The 16685-nt window shown below is 27.5% G+C and overlaps 1 long non-coding RNA gene across 1 annotated transcript in view; it reads right to left on the bottom strand.

Moving 5' to 3' along the window:
* The window catches only part of LOC139426304 (uncharacterized), a 128177-nt gene that overhangs the window by 48112 nt on the left and 63380 nt on the right, over window positions 1-16685 (bottom strand). The window lies entirely within an intron of this gene.

The following is a 16685-nucleotide window of genomic DNA, read 5'->3' on the forward strand; positions in this document are numbered from 1 at the left end:
CCAAATTTTTATTTCAGAACTTTATATTATAATTTTTACGTTTATATTTATTTAATTACAGTGATTCAACAATTTTACAATAAATATAACTAAAAATTATGATATGAATGAATTTAATGGATAAAAGTTACTGACACCCTGAATGCCGGTACTTTTACCGGAATTCAATTCGGAATTTTTTTACAATGTTGTATTAATGTACAGAAAAAGAAACAATGCTAATAACTAAATTTTGTGTGATTAATCTTCTAGAAAACATTGATTCAAAGTTGCGATAGATGTTAATAAAAATAAAAACTACTTTTTGCAAAAAAATTATAACTTCATCAAATGCAAAAGAGTAATGACGATACATCGATTATTCATCGATATTAATATCAATTTAAATCACGCAAATCCAACCAAGGCATGAGATCAATCTACCAATCTAATTACTTCTAATCATTTATCATTCTCTCTTAAGAGAATGCGAACGTGTTAGTTGAGATAAATCAATTTTACGAACACTTGAAAGGAAATAGAAAGTTGTTATAAATTGCAGAAATGTCATTCTTTCAAAATCAAGTCTCTTAGAATTTAATAAATAAGCAATAATTGTTTTAGATTGCAGATAAATCTCTATACTGTTATCAGTACGTAGAAATAATGATATTTGCTTAGGGTGGTGATGAAATATAGAAATTGATGAACAAACTGGGCAATTTTTGAGGAGATTAATTCAAGATTGACGTTGTTGATTCATATTTATAAATAAAAAAAGTATGAAAAATTACAATATGGGCGAATTTTTTGTTGGAAAATAAGAATATCACTTTCATATTTTTAAGTACACTGTAAAAAAGTACTGTCAACCTTAGAGCATCATCCGTAAAATCTATTTTTACAACAAATCTTTATACTACCGCAACTGTTACAGTAATACTTAATTAATTACAGTGATTCAGTGATTTTATAGTAAATATTACAGTATAAATATCAAATTTTTTGTTTCATAAAGTTTTACGGTAAAAAATACTGTAACTCTGAGTGCCTGTACTTTTTACCGGAATTTGATCCGGAATTTTTTGGAGTCCAATTGGAAGTACTTAATATTTATTCAATTTTTTATTCAAATAGTAATTTAATCAATTGAACAAATGGTTTAAAAAATTGAAATTAAAATATGTTTTAAGTGTTTATTAACTGAATCTAATAAACCTAATCAATTTTTAATAATAGTAATATCAAAGCAATGGTGGCTACATTTTATATGTTTACTAGCTAAATGTAATTAATAAATTAAGCTTTCAATAAGAAAAACTATTAAATTAATTTAAGAATATTGTCAGAGATTTTTCAAACAATAGGAAAGATTGTTGCAATTTTTGTCTTCAATGAGTAAATATGAAACTTTATTCAATTTGCTGTGGAAATGAAAGTTAATCGAAATTGAAATATTTTGTATAAATACTGATTCATTGCAGCTTGCTTGCTAAAAATTCTTTAGTTATTAAACTGGAGCATAAAAGTTTGTACCTAAACTTCAGAGTTATTAAAGAAATTATTATTAATATTTATAAGTGATGATACAAAAACAAAATTATTTGAAATAAAGATTGTTTTTTAATTTATAACCTCGTAGACTATAATGAAAAACGCTGATGTAAAAATAAGAGAAGAATTTGTTATTTTTCTAAAATTTGTTGAAATATATTCGTTAAAATAAAATAAAATTTCGCCAAATAACTTTTACTTTCATACTTATTCTCTTTTTAATGTTCCTTTAACGAAAAGAAAAATGCTTGTTTTTTTAATTTTTTTAAACTATAACAACAAAATAATTTAAATTTTTTTTTTAAATTTTTCTGATTTATGTTTATATTTTAATAATTTTTATCAAACATAACAAGATAATCTTAAACTTTTTCTCTTTTAATATTTCTAATTCATGCCTATATTTTTATAATTTTTCTCAACATAATAACAACAAAATAAAGTTAAAGATTTTTTTTCCATTTTAAAATTTCTGTTTCGTGTATATGTTTTCATAAATTTTCTCAAACATCGTAAACAACAAAATAATGTTAAGAACATTTTCCGTCTAATATTTCTGTTACAGACATATATTTTCATAATGTTTCGATTTTTAATGCTTATGTAACGAAAGAAAAGTGTTGGTTTCTTAAAACTTAACGAACATCATAACAGCAAAATAACGTTAAACTCTTTGCACTTTAAATATTTCTGTACAATGCACGTATTTTCATATTTTGCATTAATAGTAAGTCAAAAATCTTTCACGTGTTTTTTTATATATTACAATTATTCATAGCTTTGGAGTTATAATATTAAAATATATATTCATATAACAAAAACTTTTATAAATTATATTCAGAAAATTTTAAGTTAATTGATGTAAAGAAAATAATTGTGATAAATCTCTCTTTAATCAATGAATACTTTGTTAAGAAACTAACAATGTTTCTACTCATTTCACGAATTATCCATTTTAATCATAAATTTTAGAACTATCTTTGCTTGCATTAAAAACAAAAGTAAAGGCATTTATTGAGTTATTGCATAATTATTACTATAATAATGTTGCAACATAATTACTTAATAACTTTCTTAAAACTTTTAAGAATTTTGATTGTTACTTGTGTTAGTAATGATTCCTAACACAAATGCCACACAAACTATAAGCGAAAGAAAAAGTGTCGGCGTCACTTTTAAGCAATAGTAGCAATATCATAATAATTGCTCCTGAAGTTCTTGGAATTCATATTTACCCCGAAAAAAATCTGTTAGAGGGACTTTGAGTTTTAAAATATAAAATTTAAAGAAAATTTGTTTCTTTGGAAGAGGTTTTAAAATTTTAATTAATATTAACTGCATTAATGGTAAATCAAAAATAAACGTGAAAAAAACATACCTTAGTTTTAGCTCTATAAACAAAAATCTTCCCCAGTGTCTAAAGAGGAATGTTCTTATTTAAAGAACTGAAATTAGAGTATGTCCATTTATATACTTTCATTTGTGTTTTACTCATGTTGTTTTTGGCTCTAGTTTTCATAACACAAAGAATATCCTTTCCTATGGTGCATTAATAAATTATTGGAAAGTTCCTTTAATTAAAAAAGGAAATAGTTGAAAGAATTTTCACGAAAAAAAATTTTTTTTTCCATAAAAAATTTGGAATAAATTTATCACTAAAGTGTAAAAAGCAATATATTCTCCCAAGAAAAATATTTACCAAAGAAAAAATGAAAATAAATTTATTAATAAAGAATAAAAAAATTCCTTCCTAGGAAATTACTCTCCGGATAAGATTAAAAAATTTGGAATAAATTTACCAATTTAAAAAAAAAATATGTTTCTCCCTTTGACGATTTGGAATAAATTTATTATTAAAGTTTTAAAAAAAATAATTCTCCTAATAAAAGAAATTAACTAAAACAGGAATTTTATTTTAAAAAAATAAATACTTCCACGAATGAAAAAATAAGAATAAATTTATTTATCAATTTAAAAAAGTGATTTCCGGAAAAATATTTCTCCCTTTCACAAAAATAGGAAAGAAATTTTCATAAAGTTATAAAAACAAGAAAAAAAAATTTTCGGAAGAATATTTCTTTTAATAAAAAAAAAAAAAAAAAAAAAAAAAATCTACCAAAAATGAATTGTTTAAAAAAAATCTTTCCAAGCCGGAAAAAGATCTAAATAACTAGATAAAAGATAAAAAGATAATACCACTTTAAAAAAGTGATTTCTGAAAAAAATATTTCTCCCTTTGACCAAAAAAAATTTTTTTTGAAGTCTCAAAAACAAAGAATTTTTTCAGAAAAATTTTTGTTCTAATTAATTTTTGTTAATCTTTGTTTTGTTTTCCTAATTGAAAAATAAGGAATAAATTTATCAATTTGAAAAAAAAAATGATAACTCAAAAAATATTTCTCCCTCTGACAAAAAAAATGAATAAATTTATCACTAGAATTTAAAAAACCATAATTTTCTCACAAAACTATTTCTCTCAATGAAAATAAAAATAAATTTATCAACAAAGAATGAAAAAAAAAAGCGATATCTTTCCAAATTAATAACTCTCCCGATGAAAAATAGAAATTAATTTATTCACAACGAATAAAAGATTAAGAAAAAAATTAAAAATTCATCAACAAAAAAAAAAAAAAAAAAAAGTAAAAAAAGAGTTTTATACCAAACCCTTATTGTCTTGAACATCTTACTCTTATCCATTACACATACCAATAAACATGTCTTTTAAAAATTTCATTTCTTTAAAGTATTCCCCTCACGCTCTGTGACTTGTTTTAAAAACCGATTATTTCCATTCGAATAAAAACAAAATAAAGGCCCGAATGTTCTCCTGACCTTTAACCATAGATTAACAGATAAGTTTTGGGCGAATGTTTCTTTTCTTTATTATTTCATATTGAAGAAGGTGTGTAATAAGGATAGAGGGGAGGAGAAGAAAAAAAAGAAAAACACAGCATATTCTATAGCGACTTTTTTTTTTCTTTCTTCCAGTGGACCTAGAATTGGAAACAGAAAAACCAGGTATTCAATAAATCTTACTGACAAGTGCATCTTGGAATAGGGGAGTGACATTCTCTAACTCCAGAGATGTCCCAATGCGTGTTTGGAATCTAATGTTGCCTTTACCGTTTTTTTATTTTTTATTTTTTTTATTAAATAAGAAATGGTTCTTTATTTTTCTATCACGTTGGGATTTTCTGTGGTTTGATTTATGTATCTTTTTGGGACTTGTACAAGTTGGATACGCAATGACTATCATAGATTTTAACTGTCGCTGCTCAGTTATGTTTGCTAATGAAGCGACAGTTCAAGAATCCATTGTTCGATAAAAACACGTCCGAGCATTCGTCAAAGATTGCGGATGTGAATGGAGTTTTTAAGAAGATGACTATTTCTTTTTTAAACAACATGCATTAAATGACTTATATAAACTACTAACAAAAAATTTAAGTACGTGCTTTTTAAACAACATTCGTTTTCATACTATCAGCTTACTCATGCGTCAAAAATAACTTTTAATTTCAAGAAGATAAATTTCGAACCTATTTTTCTTTTAGCTATAAAACATCTTTTGTTGAAGAAATGTAAATTTTGATGCTCTTTTTCCTAAAAGAGAAAATCAATTTATTCTTACTTTCAACAGTGAAAATTTAAAAAAAATAATTAAATTTTTTTAATTATTTATTTATTTATTAATGTTTTATTCAAAAACATAAGTGAACACTTCCGTTATGAATTTGAAAATTTTTGAAATTTAAAAACCAAAGCTTCCTTTATGAAAAAAAAGGAAAAAAGAACAAAAGAAAGAAAAAGAAAAGAAAAGGAGAGAAAGTTATGGTGACTAGACTAAACATTTTTAAGCTTTTAACACTTTTATTAAAAGTAAAAGTTTTATTTATTTTCTTTACCAAAGCTTCGTTTCTAAAAAGAAAAAGGAAAAAAGAACAAAAGAAAGAAAAAGAAAAGAAAAGGAGAGAAAGTTATGGTGCCTATACTAAACATTTTTAAACCTTTAACACTTTTATTAAAAGTTAAGGTTTCATTTATTTTTTTAACGATACTTTATATAAAACTCGAAAATAATATTACAATGCCCAAAATATATAAGAATAATGCTTTTGTTTTTAGAATAGTTAAAATATAGTTTCAATTTTACTCCATAAATTATTATCTGTCGTTTTGCTTTTTTATCATATTTGCGTGTACTTTATTTCAAATCGTTATGTAATATCCATTAAATTGTGAACACAGTTTACCACAAATTCATATCATTATAAGTGGATTTCTACAAATAATATTATGCCGCATAAAACACTTCATCTGTCATTCTTTATGAAATATTTTACTGTGTCAAAAACATAAAAACAAAATTTTACTATTTTATATTGGTAAAAAAATAATGGTTTTACAAATTAAGATCAAGAGGAAAAACGGTTTATATCCGTAAAAACTGATTCCGAGAAAAAAAACAAATTTAAAGATGTGAGATAGTTCATTAGACATCATACGATTGAAATCGTGAAAATGAAAATATACGTAAATATTACGAGCATCTATTTACATCCCTCAAAAATTTTAAATCAAAAATTTACAATTCTTGATGTTGAGGAAAAATAAAATTTGAAAATTGGGTTGAACAAGAACCATTTTTTCTTCTCGAAAGTCCTCTCCAACCTCTCCATTAGAACTCCAGTCGTTTTTTTTTCATTGTTCTTTTCTTTGTTCCCCTTGTCTACGTTTGGACAGGAACCTTTTATCTCCACCTTGGCGAACAAAGAGCACGGTAGGTATATTCTTTGGTTTTCTTAGGTATTCTTTGGCCAATATCTCCATGGCCCATCTTCAAAGTGTAATAACTCCCGGGAGGGACCGATTTTCCAAGTTATTAATTTGTCAAAATTTATTAATCCTCAAAAGGCAACAGATGGTGATCCAATCGTCATTTTTGTGAAAAATTGTCATAAATCGTTCTCCTAGGTCTTCAAAGATCAATCTCTTTTTTTCCCGAATTTTCTGAGTATAATTGCGTAGATTTTAATTTTTACATTTTTTTAATCTCTTACAATTACGTATATAGATATCATGTGGAATTCATATAGATAAATAAATTCGTACAAATATGGTTACTTTGAACAGAATATTTGTAATGCTGTACACCAGTGCTATTATATGACTTTATTTTGCAATACTATGGCTCAACATTAAAGAAATATGGGTCAACTCAACACCGTAAAAGGGACGCAGCAAATTTGCACGATATTATAAATCAATATTTATGGGGTATCAATGTTATACAATATTATACTGTATCAATATTATACTATATCAATATTATACAATATAATACTATATCAATATTATATAATACTAAACTATATCAATATTATACAATATTACACTATATCAATATTATACAATATTATACGATATTATGCAATATTATACGATATTATGCAATATTATGCAATATTATACTACATCAATATTATGCAATATTATACTACATCAATATTATGCAATATTATAGGGTACAATGTTAAATTTATTTTTACTAGAGTATGCATGAAGGCAAATTTAGTTTTTTTTTTATATTATAAAAATAAATATCACTTTACAAATTTTTTAAATAAACTTTATGCTTCTAACTTCTTCCAAAACGTTATGTTCCTAAATCATCGTTAAAATTAATTTGAAAGTAGATAAAAGAAATATTTGCAGGAAAAAAAACTTCAACTGTCAAGGGAGTTTCTTTTATTAAAAATTACCTTTTAAAATTTACAAATTACTACACATAAATGTCTCGGTGCGGATGGCAGTTGAGTCAAAACGAAAAAATATAGTGGGTGTTTAACCCGTTAAATACCTATCATTGTTTTGGTTGCGTTCGCTTTTTCCCACGACATCTACCAGAAGAATAACAAGCACAAATAAGGCCTCGCTGCAATATTTCAAACGGAATGAATCACTATCCTTGAGGTCATGTTCACCAATGTCACTTTCAACTTCGTAAATCAGTTTGGAAGAAATGGCCATTGACAGAAGTGTTAACACGTTTCCAAGGAACTGTACTGCTGTCGCGGGATACAGTTTTTGGGACACAGTCTGGAGCCATCGAGAAGTGATTTATCTGCACTTTTGATTACTCGCCATTGTTTTAGACATTGTAGATCGTTTCTAATTCAATGAATTATGCCCTTTTTGTGAAAGAGAAATGATGGGAGGATCCTTTCTTGACCAAATTGAGGAAGTTTGTCGGGTCCTGTAGGAATAGAATTTTGTAGTGTATCAAATTAAGTAAATAATTTTATTAGATATGCTTTAATTTGAGCAACTGTCTTTATTTTCGAGATAAACATATTTATAAAATTTTGAAACTTCTCTACTTCTTCCTTGACGAAAGTTAAGGGAATTTAAGAAAAGCAACACTGTGTTGGAACAAATTAAATAAATGATTTCATTGGATATATTTTACTTTGAGAAACTAGGCAATTTTTAAGGAAAGCACGTTTAAAAATGATAAAACGTTTTATCTCCTTCCCTGATAAAATTAAACTAAGTAATTTTATTGGGTGAACTATAACTTGAACAACTAGAATAGTATTTATATTATTATATTATATACATAAACACATTTAAAGCTTATCTTCTCCTTCTTTGACAAAATTGAGAAAATTTATTGGGTTTAGAAGGATTGGAATTTTTATATTGTATAAAATTAACTATATAATTTAATTGGATGCATTTTAATTTAAACTACTTGGTAATTATTTTCAAGATAATCACTTATAAAAAGTTTAAAATTTTTTGATGAAATTGACAAAGTATATTGAGTCTTGAAGGAATAGAATATTTTAATGCATCAATTTAACTAAATAATTTCATTAAATGAATTTTAATTTTCAAAAGTAGACAATCTATTTCGAGAGAAGCACTAAAAAAATTTTAAAACTTTTTCTCTAAAATTTGATGAAGTTTATTAGGTTGGGTTCAGAAAAAGAATTTTTTTTGTGTGTGTATCAAACTAATTAAATAGCATCATTTCATTTTATTTCATAACCGTCGTTGAATATCTGACCAAATTTTTGAGTTTACGACTACTAATGTTCAACTCTGTAGCCTTGCAAATTTGAACCCAATCCTGACGACAAGGGAACTCCTGGATCAAGTATTGGGAGAAATTTGCCTTCGTGGAGGACTTTTTGAGGGAACTAACCCGTATTTGTGTTACATGGAGAGGAAGACCACGAGAACCTCCCACGGTTAGCGTCACGGCAAAAGGACTCTAACCCATGATCCGTCTGTCTCTAACCTGTGATCATTGGACATATTTTAATTTGCACAATCAGACAATTATTCTTAAAATAGACACATTTCAAAAATTTTAAACTTTTCAACACCTTCTTTGGTGAAATTGAGGACGTTTATTGGTTCAAAAAAAGAAACAGAATTTTATAATTTGCGCTATAAATTAGATAATTTTATTGGATATATTTTAATTAAATAAACCCTTACCAAGAAATTTAGATTTTAATTAGGTATTGGGCTTAAAATATCACTGGACATATTTTAATTTGAACAAGTAGAAAATTGTTTTCAAAATAAACATATTAAAAATACTTGAAAATTCTCTGCTCCTTATTTGACAAAATTAGAGACGCTTATTATTGGGTATCAAAGAAATAGAATTTTGCAATTAATGCTATTAATTAGATATTTTTGTTGGATGTATTTTATTGAGAAAAAACTGGGCAAAAAATTTCGACTTTAATTACGTATTGGATTTAAAATAAGTTATGCATCAGAAGTTCTCAGAAAAATCAGGAAAATATTGAACCATAATGAAGTGCAACTTTTATATAAGATATTATATTTTATTGCATTTAATATGCTGCTACACTATGAGAAATTCTGGATCAAATTACGTTTAAAAGTACCCGCACTCCGGTAATTTTTGGCCGGAAAATCCATTTTTACCGAAACATGTTACGGAAAATAAATAAGACTAACCGTAGTTTTTACAGTAATAATTACCTTAAAATCACTGAATCACTCTAATTAAATGAATATTATTTAAAAATTATGGTATGGTATTTTACTTTAAAAATGGATTTTACGGTGAAATGGATATTACGGACGATGCACCTCATTTTATTCCGTAATTTGATTCGGAATTTTCTACAGTGTACCTTGATAAGGTGATTAATAGTTTCCTTCCTAGATAAATCAAGGCATCGTGAAATAAAATTATGATTATATGGTTGAACTTATCACCATATTAAAGTTAAAGCAACTGAGAGCAATATTATGCTTCAACGCGTTCTAAAATTCCTAACCATGTTATCATAACATCTAACTCTGAAAAGAAGAAAAAGTGTGGTAAAAATTACCAAATTTTATAAAATTTACCGTGTAAAATTGCCTCTATTGGAACACCAAAAAGTTAGGAAATTTTTATCAAAGCTCTTATGTGAAATTAACAATGAAATATGATTTTATAATATTTGATGAAATTTACGTAAATTAATGTGGTTGAAATTTGTAATATTATCTTGATTCCCTAGAGCATAGTATAAGAATAATTTAATAGGTTTAATTTATTTTTCAGTATAGTATTTTTTTCTAAATGTGCTGTAATAAGAACCGTAACTTTGAAAACTAGAATTCCTGGTTAGTTGTTACGGTATTAACGGCCTAATGAATGGTTTAAATACCGTATCTTTTGGTTTTATTAACCAGGATTATTATTCCTTTTTACCAGAAATGCCATTAACATACATTTCGACAATTTTTGCAGAATTGTTTTTACTCAGTTCCTTTCATTGAAAAGATAATTATTAAACTTCAGCAATAATTGCATAATATTGAAGAAATCCAGAGAATTATTTGGTGGTAGTTCCGAGTACAAAGCTCTCAATAGAAAGCAGATGAAACCAGTGAAATAAATTACCAGCAAATGTCAGTTTATGATGATTTATCTGAAAGGCACTGAATCAAACAAACCTTAATACTCAGTTAAAATTACAATCAGAGAAATCATGGGCGATCTAAGCTCCGATTCGTCGAAATTACCTTCGAATAACTAACAGTTCAATACACAACCTTTAGCACACCGTATTTATTAACAACTCATTTACAAGTATATGCGCCAAGCCCCTTTTTAATCTAAACTTTCTATTCTTCATTAAAGAGGACCCCGGGCTGCCGGCAAGGATACAGAAATGGAAAAAAGTAGAATAAATAAATAAAAAAGCATTAAAGGCAGCAATGAAAAGAAAAATTGGCTTGCGAAGACACTTGCGTCTTAAAGGGGTATTTTAATTTCATCATTACCTACCTTATTTCATCAACGCCGCTGTTATGTCTCATCCTTCAAAGTTGATGTCACAAATCGAGAAGGGGGGGATTCGAACATTCCAAGAGTAGAACGCATTTGATGAGAGTAAAGAGGATTATGAACTTAAGGAGGGGCGCACAAATGAAGAAAATAAAACAGAAAAAATAACGTGAAATGGATTAGGTAGAGAGTTTTTAATGTGTTAGAATTTTTTTTTTTTTTTTCGTTTGCTGCTGTGGCCAAATGAATGTATGTTGTACATGATTAAAACGAGAATTAAATACTGTAACAGCCTCAAAGTTCAATTTAGTGACATTGAAATAGGTATTAGCAATTTCAAATGAAATTGAGAAATTAATTAGAATAATTAAGTTAAAATAAAGAAGAATTAAAGAACTAAGTTGGTATTAAAGAATCAAATTAGAATAATGTGTTATGAATTTTGCAGTTAAAAAAGTTACTCTTGACTGATCCAAATATTTGAATTCGGGTAAAGGATGTTATCATGTTTGAAAGGGAAAAAATACAGTTATTTGGTAATTTAAAATTCTTTCTCAATTCCATTTAGGGTTTACATTACATTTTGAATAAAGTGTTGAACTGAATCGGTCGTGTACCAGGGTATTTGTAGGTTTTGATAGTTGATATTTTATTTTGTTTTATAACCGTCGTTGAACAGCCGACCCAATTTTTGGGTTTACGACTACTAATGTTCAACTCTGTAGCCTTGTCATTTTGAACCCAATCCAGAAGACAAGGGAACTCCTGGATCAAGTATTGGGAGAAATGTGCATTCGTGGAGGACTTTTTTGATGGAACTAACCCGCATTTGCGTTACATGGAGAGGAAGACCACGAGAACTTCCCACGGTTAGCCTGACGGCAAAGGGACTCTAACCCATGATCCGTCTGTCTCTAACCCGTGATCATTGGACATATTTTAATTTGCACAATCAGACAATTATTTTTAAGATAGGCACATTTCAAAAATTTTAAACTTTTCAACTCCTTTGGCGAAATTGAGGACGTTTATTGGTTCAAAAAGGAACATAATTTTATAATTGATCCGTCTACCACTGAGGATATTTCAAGTCAGCACTGTGGTCGATGCAAGCTGGATGCGGAATTCATATCGACCAGCCACCGCCGGGATCGAACCCAGGTTCACCTGATTGGAAGGCGCTCTATCCCCTGAGCCATCGCAGCGCTGATAGTTGATATTAGTGAGAAAGAAAAAGTCTTGGACTAAGCTGGTTTTGGCTAAAACCAGGAGGTTTTTGTTAAAACTAGTGCAGTGTGTACAGTGCGCAAAGTAAAAAAAAATAAAAAAAAATAAATAAATAAACAAGTAAAAAAAAAAAACAGACCACCCTAAAAAACTTTTGATCTAATGATCGGATCTTCGCGTTCTAGAACTAAATCTTAAAGGTTCGAAGGGGTGACCTCAAATTGGCTAAATAATTAGTGCAGACGATACTTTAAGTTGCGAAATCAGACATAAAAACGTACTTTCGCTGATTAAACATACCTTTTCTTTCGACAGATTGGGATTTATGACCCCCCCCCCAAATATAGGGGGTAACCACAACCTGGGAAATATGGTCCTAATAATTCTGTTAGGTGAGCGGTCGAAAGTTTGGATTATCTCGACCATATCTCGAGAACTTGGAAAGCGAATTGGAAAATATTTGCACGTAATTATGAAATTTGTTTCTCTAAAAATAATTCAATGAAAAAATAATTTTTTATAATAATATATGTCATTTTTTATTATTTTATTTATTAATGGTCAAAATTTGAATGTGGAACTTTTCTTAAAATTTTTATTTCTTGGTACTATTTGACAGATTTCGTTCAAATTTTGTGTTTTAACATATGAAATTATAATGCTTAAAATGATGGAAAAAAATTTATACTTTACAATTCACATTTTTTTTTCGACTTATATTTTTTATTACTTATAAATAAAGTTATAAAAATGATAAAAAAAATTATTAATAATTAAGTTTGAAATCCTCTTTTTTCTTATTTCACTATATCTCAAGAACTTTGTAAGCGGATTGAAAATTTTTGCACACAATTATAAAACTCGTTTATCCAAAGGTTGGTCTATGCGAAATATAACTTTTAGTAAATATTTATTATTATTTTATTTAATAACAGTTGGTAAATAACAGTTATGGTAAATAACAGTTATGGTAAAATTAACAATATAATACGGTTTTATAATATATGTAATAGTTGTAAGCGTGGTAAAATTTTATAATTTTATCATGATACTTTAGAGCATGGCGATGGCATAAAAACCATTTATTCGGTTGAATTTACTTTTCAGTATTGTATTTTTTACTAAATGTTTGATAATAAGAACAATAATTGTGAAATTGTGTACCAGAATTTTCGGTAAACGTTACCATATGTACGAAAAAATTACCAAATAAATGGGTTAAATACTGTATATTTTGATTATTTTTTTCCGTAAATAGTTCCGGATTCAGGATTAAATTACGGTGAAAAGTACATGCACTCGTGGTGCCGGTACCTTTTACAGTAAAATTCATTTTTACCAGAACATGTTACGGAACAAAAAAAGAAATTATGCAACCTAATTTTTAACGTAATAATTACTGCAAAATCACTGAATCACTATAATTACATAAATACTACTATGTAGTGTAATATTTTACGGTGAAAAAGGACTTTACGATAAAATGGATTTTACGATAAAATGGATTTTATGAATAATGTACCCAAAGCGCCGGTACTATATACCGTAATTTGATTAGGAATTTTTTTCATAGTGTCATTACTGGAATTTTTTTCTACCAAAAATGTTATTACCATACAGTAAGGAAATTTTGAAAAATAAATTTTCTCCTTGTAAGTGTCATATCGAGAAAACAAATAGCAGCTGGGACGATATTATAATTCGACGCGAACTAATGTTTTTAACAGTGCAGCAATAGACGCACACTTTTTTCAAGATACCACACTTGAACACATTCATTGCAGCAGAAAATAAATAGCTACCAGCCATTGTTTAACGACATTCTCAGGGATGTCAAGACAATACATTATTATTTTCTAGCATTTTAGTTAACTGTATCATATCTATACCTGCCACCCATGTTGTAACCTCCATGATATACTACCACTGATAAAAAGCATGGGCAGATCCATAAAATGATTATACCCGAACATTCAGAAGTCATTGCTGGGACCAAAATATATGCACCACGTGCCTATCTAAAAGCATCTTGGTCTTTTCTTCAAAATCCCAACCCAAACGATTATTTTTATATTTTTATTCTACGTCTGGAAAGTATTGTTCGAATTTGAGAACAACTAGAAAAGATCTGTCGAGATCTTGGCTAGATAAAGTCCGCACACACTCCGTCAATTTGTTTACTTATGTCTTGGTGGAGCACAATGGCATGTCTTCTGCCCATGTCAGAGTAGTTTATGAGTCTTATGAAAGGAGTTTTCATGGTCTGTTGCGTGGAGGGGTATTCCAGAGCCATGGCGTGGCCTGCGTTTAGTGGTCATTCAGAGAAAAACAAACAGCATGAGGTCTGTCTTGATGTCATGGAAAAATTGACTTTGCTTTGAAGTTAGTCAACAACTTGAGATTTTTAGGCAAATCATAGATAAAAATGCTGAGAATTTTTGTTTTATTATTGTTTACAATTGTGCACGAATTTTTATTACTTTTGATGTAGATTTTATACATGGAATTGCATGAACTTAATAAAATTATTTTAAACATTTAAAATTGCTATTTGGAAATTTTGTGGACGAAAGCTTTTGAGAGATTGATTCATACCACAAAAAGTTCAAAACTACGTACAGTGTTAAAAGTATTGAAAAAAGAATCAAATTAGCTTCCGTATCATCCCGTACGTAACATTTCAAGTAATTGCGTGTGCGTCAGTTTAGGGGAAATACACATGCACCCGTGTAAAAATATCAAACTTACGTTAGTGAAAATAAGAGATTTTTCAAAAAACCGTAAGTTAAAAACGCTATAATTTTAACTTTGACCACAAAATTAAAACTAACATTTACAATGGACGTAGACTATCACTTTAAAGCTGTGGCATGTGATTCAAGATGCTTTGCTCTACCTAAAACTGTGGCTCTATGAGCAGTAATAAAATATATAAAATAAATAAATAGCAGTAATAGAATAAATAAAATATGATATAACTTAGATATAATTTGATAATGAAATTGCTAAATTACAGTATTTTGTAAATTTCTTAAAAATGTTTGCAATGTGTTAAATATGTGAATGTCAAATTTATTAAGCTTGATTGTTAATTAAGCATTAAATTCCAACAACTTTCAACGTATTACATAAACAAGTAAAAAGATTTTCAATTGTGAAAAGAATTGGGATCACACACGTAAGCATCTTATGGGAGGAAAGGGCAACATAAAAATTTGGATGGACCAAATACTTATGAAAAAACTTCAAATTTGAAATAAAAGTTTGGAGAAAGAAAAAGTTGGACAAATTTTTTTTATAGGAATTACAAAAGTTTTAACCACAGAAGAAAAACAGAAAAGATTTCTGAAGAATATTCTATTCAAAATTTTACAAGACAAATTAATTTTTTTTCTCTAAGTTAAATTTTTTTTTTCAAAATTTGATCCAAAAGTTAGATTATTTCAGTAAATCAAAGTTAAGTGAAGTTTCTTACGTAAGCATGGAAAGGAAATTTATGATTTGCTTAATTTTGCTGACTAGGGGGGGGGATAGGCACTCAAGTACTAATCAAATACTTCACAGCTAGAAAAAAAAAAAAAAAAAAAAAAAAAAAAGAAACGAAAAAACGGAAAAAAAAGCAGGATAAGTCAAGAAAATAAGCCATTAACTTTACCCTCTACGCTGGGTAACATGTTGTTTTCGAATTTTTAATTTTGAGTTTTTTTAAGAAAATGAACATGATATAAGCTAGAAAAAAAAAATTTAGCACTAAATTCTTTTATAACGATATTTCACATTTCTGGTAAAATTTTATATCCCGGAGAAATTGGGATAGCTGAATTTACCTACAGGTTAACATTTGATACCAACAGTTTTAAAAAATTTATTTTCTTGATTAAAAAGAAGAAAAAAAACTTTAAAAAAATATTCATTTTGTGAAGCGCTCCATAATTTAGGCGTTTAACAAAATAAGACGCTTATTAAAAGAATTCGAAACAACCAAAATTTAAAAAAAGAAAAAAAAAAAAATACAAGAAAGTCAGCAAAAATATGTAGAATATGTATTATGTAGAATATGTATACATGTAGGATATGTATGTAGAATACATGAATAATATGTATATAGTATATGTATATGTAGAATATGTAGTATATATATGTAGAATATGTATATATATATGTAGAATATGTATTATACATATAGCATGTTGAAAGTGTGAGCGTTAAATCTGAATATAATTTAACATTTAGGAGCAAAATCCTTATATATACCGTCAGACCTCTATTTAACGAAGTCGCTAGATCCCGATAATAAGTTCGTTATAAGGAAAATTCGTTTAATAGAAAATCACCTTTTAAAATACTTTAACAACACGAAGCAGGTTTTAAATTCATAAACACTAGGCATAATTAAAATGGTGATTGATGCACCTTTATCTTGTAAACTAGTATCTACTATTTATTTTAAAAATCTGAACCATAAAAGAAATCGGCGTGGAAAGCAAGAATAGAGCAAAACATTATCCAGTGTTACACTATCATGCTACATATATTTTCAACTAAAAAAAAAGCTAAATTTATATATTAAATTATAGCTGCATTTATTATA

Source organism: Parasteatoda tepidariorum, chromosome 10 (assembly GCF_982258835.1).
Source record: "Parasteatoda tepidariorum strain Cologne lab strain chromosome 10, Ptep-v5.0, whole genome shotgun sequence".
Classification (NCBI taxonomy): Eukaryota; Metazoa; Arthropoda; class Arachnida; order Araneae; family Theridiidae; genus Parasteatoda; species Parasteatoda tepidariorum.